This window comes from Trichechus manatus, unplaced genomic scaffold (assembly GCF_000243295.1).
Source record: "Trichechus manatus latirostris isolate Lorelei unplaced genomic scaffold, TriManLat1.0 scaffold00186, whole genome shotgun sequence".
Lineage (NCBI taxonomy): Eukaryota > Metazoa > Chordata > Mammalia > Sirenia > Trichechidae > Trichechus > Trichechus manatus.
The window spans coordinates 2,032,818-2,039,585 of record NW_004444122.1 but is presented as its reverse complement, the minus strand read 5'-3'; positions in this window follow the sequence as shown (position 1 = coordinate 2,039,585).

Genomic DNA, 6,768 nt, shown 5'->3' with positions numbered 1-6,768 from the left:
CAATATATGGGGAAAGAGAAGGACAGTACCAATATTTACTGAATGCTAGTTGCTTTACATATTGATCTCATCTAATCCTCGTATCAGCCTTATGAGGTTGGTATTATTATTATTCTCATTTTTCAGATAAGAAAACTGAATCTCCGTGAGCTTAAGTAAATTGCCAAGATCAAACTCAGGTCTATATGACTGCAAGTCCATATTCTTTACACAATGTTGCCTCTTTCAATGCTTAATACAGATAAGCTGGATAGGGGAAAAATGTGAATTTCTGGTGATTCTGAGGGGGCAGTAGACAGATTTATTAGCAATCCTACCACTGTTTGCAAAATAACTCTTCAGGCTGCTCCTAGCTAAGAGAAAGCATTGAGAGATACTCTGGTGAATGATGGATTATTCTTGATAGGGCCTAGAAGAGGGCAGCCATGTGGATGCTGGATTATTTAAGTTTTAGTTTCATTTTAGATGAATCACATTAGGAAAATATGATTTTGTTTGTTAGAATATAAAAGAAAACAGCTGGGATATAAAGAAATGTGATGTTGAGTGTTGCAGCTAGAAAAAACAAGAGTTCAAGGCCTGAGGAGGCTACTTTTCTGCTCAGCCCTGATGCCTCTGGTCCAGTCATTGGAGCAAAATGGCTCAGGTAACCTGAGGACAAGGACAGGCTCTTGGGCTCTGCGAGTGAGGATAATGGGTAGTACCAATAGTCCCAGATGGAGTTAGGGAGGAAATGGTCAAGTGCGAAGTAGTGGGAGGTGAATGATTACACTTCCTAGTACACAGGGGTATTCTTTTAAAAGACAAATTTTGTCTTTTGTTACATATACATTTACCACAATAAAAAAAATGCAAAAACATAATGACAACAACAAAAAAAAGACAAATTTTGCTCTAAATGATATATTATCTATTATAATTTTTTATAGAATCATTTTGAAAAATGCTAATAGTGATTTTAAATAAAGTGGACATATTAATGACATGTTCTTAGCCTTGAGTAAACTGTCTGGTTAGGATACCATAGTTGTAGGTATAAGGTCTCCTAATATAATAGTGAGTACCAAGAAAGCAGGTCTCATTCATTCACTCAGAAATGTTTTTTTGTGTGTCTATTGTGATCCAGCAGTATGCTAGGTGAGGGAAAACAGTAGCAAAAAAGACCTGGTCCCTCTACTCACAAAGTGGTAAGGGAGAGAGAAAAACCACCAGTACTTGTAACTTACTACTGTGGAGTAAGTCCTGATAAAGGATGGTCTAGGTTGCTACAGGAGCTCATAGGTTCAGGGAGGGCTTCCTAGAGGAAGTGAGTTATACACTGAAATCTGAAGCATGAGTAGGGCAGAAGGGGGGTGGGGTCATGGAGGAGCTGGGTCGAGAATATCCCAGGCAGAGGAAACAGTCTGTATAAAGGTCTAGAGGGCTATTTGGAAAACGAAAAATGTTCAGTATAACTGAAGTGTGTGTGTATGTGTGTGTGTGTGTGTGTGTGTGTGTGTGTGTGTGCGCATGTATGGAGATTTGGATGAGGATGGTAGGAGATAATGCTGGAGAGAGATGCAGGGGCAAGATAATGCAGGATTTGTAGGCCAACAAGAAATCATTGATGAATTTAAAGTAAAGTAAAGGAATAACCTGGCCAGATTTGAGATTTTGAAAGATTGCTCTGACTGCAGTGGGACAGGAGAGAGGAAAGAGTGGTGGCAAGGAGACCAGTTAGAAGGTAGCAGCAGAAATCCAGTTGAGACATGATGGTGGCCTAACTAGGATGGTGGCTGTGCAGCTGGGGAGAAGCAGAGTGATTCAAGAGATGTGTAGGAGGTAGAATGGACAAGACTTGGGATGAGAGAGAAGGTGGAGAAAAAGATGACTTGGGTGTCTGGTGATCTTCATAGATGATGAAGGTAGGGGTGGAGATGATGATGAAGCTTAACTTGGTTATTTTGCACTTCAGGAGCTTGAGGTGGTTGGGCAAATGGAACTTTCCATTAGGAAGTTGGACATGTGAATCTGCTGGCCAGGACTAGACTTATGATTTTGGAAGTCAACAGCATGTGAATGTTGATTGCAACTGTGGTATAGATGAGTACTCAGGAAATGTATGTAAAGGAAAAGGGAAGAAGGCCTAGGCCAGAACTCTGAAGATGCCAACATGTAAGATATAGGCAGTGGCCAGTGGGTTCAGAAAGAAGACTGGGGAGAAGTGGACAGAGCAGTTGGAGGAAAAACAGAAAATTATAGTGTCATGAAATCCAAGATAAGAGGATATTTTAAAAGGGGGAAGTAGTCAGAAGTGCCCAAAGCTTCAGAGGCCAAGCTAGATAGGGACTGAAGAGTATGCACTGGATTCAGCACAAAGAGGTTCTTGTTGATCTTGGTGAGGGCAGATTTGGAAATGGGGGCAATAGACATATTAAAGTAGGCTGAGATTTTGAGGGAGGTGAAGAAGTGGATATAACAAGGGTACACCTCCTTGTTGAGGAAGTTTGGTTGTGAAGGGAAGGAAAGAGGACAGTAGACATAAGGAGGGAGGATTTTGATGTGGTGCTGGTGGTTGTTAAATTGGGGCATGTTTAAGACCTGATTGGAGAGAGCAAATATAGAGAGGGAGTGGCTGGAGAGATGGAGTGGGAGGGGAGTATTGTACAGGGAGGGAGTCAGGCGAGGGGTGCAGAGTTCAGGAAAGGGATCAGCCTTGAGCAGGAGGAGGGACTGGTGGGAAGGAGACAGTACCCAGTGTAAGTACAGGTGCTTGTGAGTGGGAAGTTGAGGGAAGACACGTTTCATTTCCCCTGATGTAGAAGGTGAGGTGAGGTCAGTTGTTGAAGGTGATGGGAGAGTAGAAGGACTGAGAATGAACAAGATTTGAAATAGCAGCTGTGGAGCAGGGGAGATAGGACAAAAAGTGAAACAGGATTTGCCTTGCAACAATTTCTCTCTATTTCTTCCCTGGTGTTTTTGAGCCCACAAAGATAAATGAATTGTCTTTATTTTTCTGAGAAATTATCAATAACCTTTACACCTGCTTCTGGAAATCTGTTCTTTGAAAACAAGGTCCAACCAAGAATATTGTCCAATGTCCCATGAAAGCAAAAGCCCTCAAATGATAACAGTCATTGTATCACCTAAACATTTTTGGATCTATGAACAGGACTGTCTTTTGGGGGACACATCAGTTCTTGAGCAAAGATGAGAAATCATTCATACTGAATGATGCACCTACAGAAGGTCAGAACCTCTGCTCTTTACAACAGCTTTCTGAGGCAAGTATTAGTGTCATTCCCTTTTATAGACGATAAAACAGAGACACAGGGTTAAGGGATTTGTTCAAGACCAACTGTTGTTAAGGGGCAGAGCCAGGATATGAACTAAATCCCAAATCTTTCCACTACAAAATATTTATTCAGTGCATTTGACATGGGGAAAAAATACCTGATTTATGTCCTTGTTTTCTCATCTGTCATTTTGTGTACTCTGGTGGCTTGCATGTTGCTGTGATGCTGGAAGCTATGCCACCAATATTTCAAATACCAGTATGGTCACCCATGATGGACAGTTTTCAGCAGAACTTCTAAACTAAGACAGAATAGGAAGAAGGATGTGGTGATCTACTTCTGAAAAAATTGGCCAGTGAAAACCTTATGAAGAGCAGTGACACATTGTCTGATATAGTGCCAGAAGCTGAGCCCCTCAGGTTGGAAGACACTCAAAATACAACTGGGGAAGAGCTGCCTCCTCAAAGTAGAGTCAACTTTAATGATGGGGATGGAGTCAAGCTTTTGGGACCTTTATTCTCTCATGTGGTATGACTCGAAATGAGAATAAACAGTTGCAAACATCCATCAATAATCAGAACGTGGAATGTACGAAATGTGAATCTAGAAAAATTGAAAGTCGTCAAAAATGAAATGGAATGCATAAAGATCAGTATCTTAGGCATTAGTGAGCTGAAATGGACTGGTAGCGGACATTTTGAGTCAGACAATCATATGGTCTACTATGCCAGGAATGACAAATAGAAGAGGAATAGTGCGGCATTCATTGTCAAAAAGAACATTTCAAGATCTATCCTGAAGTACAACGATGCCAGTGATAGGATAAAATCCATACACCTACAAGGAAGACAGGTAATATGACTATTATTCAAATTTACGCACCAACCACTAATGCCAAAGATGAAGAAACTGAAGATTTTCACCAACTCCTGCAGTCTGAAATTGATCAAACATACAATCAAGATGCATTGATAATTATTGGTGATTGGAATGCAAAAGTTGGAAACAAAGAAGAAGGATCAGTAGTTGGAAAATATGGCTTTGGTGATAGAAACTACGCTGGAGACTGCCTGATAGAATTTTGCAAGACCAACTACCTATTCATTGCAAATACCTTTTTTTGACAACATAAACAGCAACTATGCATGTAGACCTCACTGGATGGAATACAGAGAAATCAAATCGACTACATCTGTGGAAAAAGACAATGGAGAAGCTCAGTATCATCAGTCAGAACAAGGCTAGGAAACGACTGTGGAACACATCATCAATTGCTCATATGCAAGTTCAAGTTGAATGTGAAGAATACTAAAACAAGTATACAGGAGCCAAAGTATGACCTTGAGTATATCCCACCTGAATTTAGAGATCATCTCAAGAATAGATTTGATGCATTGAACACTAATGACCAAAGACCAGATGAGTTGTGCGATGACAACAAGGACATCATACATGAAGAAAGCAAGAGGTCATTAAAAAGACAGGAAAGAAAGTAAAAACCAAAATGGATGTCAAAAGAGACTTGCTATTGAACATAGAGTAGTTGAAGTGAACGGAAGCAATGATGAAGTAAAAGAGCTGAACAGAAAATTTCAAAGGGCGGCTCCAGAAGGCAAAGTAAAGTATTATAATGACATGTGCAAAGAGCTGAAGTTAGAAAACCAAAAGGGAAGAACATGCTCAGCATTTCTCAAGCTGAAAGAACTGAAGAAAAAATTCAAGTCTCAAGTTGCAATATTGAAGGATTCTATGGGCAAAACATTGAATGACGCAGGAGGCATCAAAAGAAGATGGAAAGAACACACAGAGTCACTGTACCAAAAAGAATTGGTCAATGTTCAACCATTTCAGGAGGTAGCACATGATCAAGAATCGATGGTATAGAAGGAAGAAGTTCAAGGTGCACTGAAGGAAATGGCGAGAAACAAGGATCCATGAATTGATGGAATACAAATTGAGATGTTGCAACAAACGGATGCAATGGTGCAAGCGCTCACTCTTCTATCCCGGAAAATTGGAAGACAGCTACGTGGCCAACCAACTGGAAGAGATCCATATTTGTGCCCATTCCGAAGAAAGGTGGTACAACAGAATTCGGAAATTAGCGAATAATATCATTAATACTACACACAAGTAAAATTTTGCTAAAGATAATTAAAAAACCGTTGCAGCAGTAGATTGTCAGGGAGCTGCCAGAAATTCAAGCTGGATTCAGAAGAGGACGTGCAACAAGGGATATCATTGCTGATGTCAGATGAATCTTGGCTGAAAGCACAGAATACCAGAAGGATGTTTACCTGTGTTTTATTGACTATGTGAAAGCAATCTACTATGCATTTCATAGCAAATTATGGATAACATTGCGAAGAATGGGAATTCCAGAACACTTAATTGTTCTCATGCAGAACCTTTACATAGACCAAGAGGCAGTTGATCAAATAGAACAAGGGGATACTGTGTGGTTTAAAATTAGGAAAGGTGTGTGTAAGGGTTGTATCCTTTCACCATATTTATTCCATCTGTATGTTGAGCAAATAATCCAAGAACCTGGACTAGATGAAGAACAAGGCATTAGGATTGGAGGAAGACTCAATAACAATGTTTGATATGCAGATAATACAACCTTCCTTGCTGAAAGTGAGGAGGACTTGAAGCACTTATTGATGAAGATCAAAGACCACAGCCTTCAGTATGGATTATACCTCAACAGAAAGAAAACAAAAATCCTCACAACTGGACCAATAAGCAGCAACCTGATAAACAAAGAAAATATTGAAGTTGTCAGGGATTTCAGTTTACTTGGATAACAGTCAATGCCCATGGAAGCAGCAGTCAAGAAATCAAATGATGTAGTGCATTGGGCAAATCTGCTGTAAAAGACCTCTTTAAGGTGTTAAAAAGCAAAGATGTCACTTTGAGGACTAAGGTGTGCCTGAGCCAAGCCATGGTATTTTTGATCACCTTATATACATGCGAACACTGGACAATGAATAAGGAAGATTGAAGAAGAATTGATGCCTTTGAATTATAGTGTTGGTGAAGAATATTGAATATACCATGGACTGCCAGAAGAACAAACAAATCTGTCTTGGAAGAAGTATAGCTAGAATGCTCCTGAGAAGCGAGGATGGTGAGACTTCGTGTCATATACTTCTGATATGTTATCAGGAGGGACCAGTCCCTGGAGAAGGACATCATGCTTGGTAAAGTAGAGGGTCAGTGAAAAAGGGGAAGACCCTAGATGAGATGGATTGACACAGTGGCTGTAACAATGGGCTCAAACATAGCAATGATTGTGAGGATGGTGCAGGACTGGGCAGAGTTTCATTCTGTTGTACATAGGGTCGCTATGAGTCAGAACTGACTTGATAGCACCTAACAACATCCTTTTTCATCCATCCTCTAAGTTGGATTTTTCCTATAAGTTTAATGAGCCATTTTGTGTGTATATTTCTCAACCAATTGATTAAGCATGGATAGATTTTGATGTGTT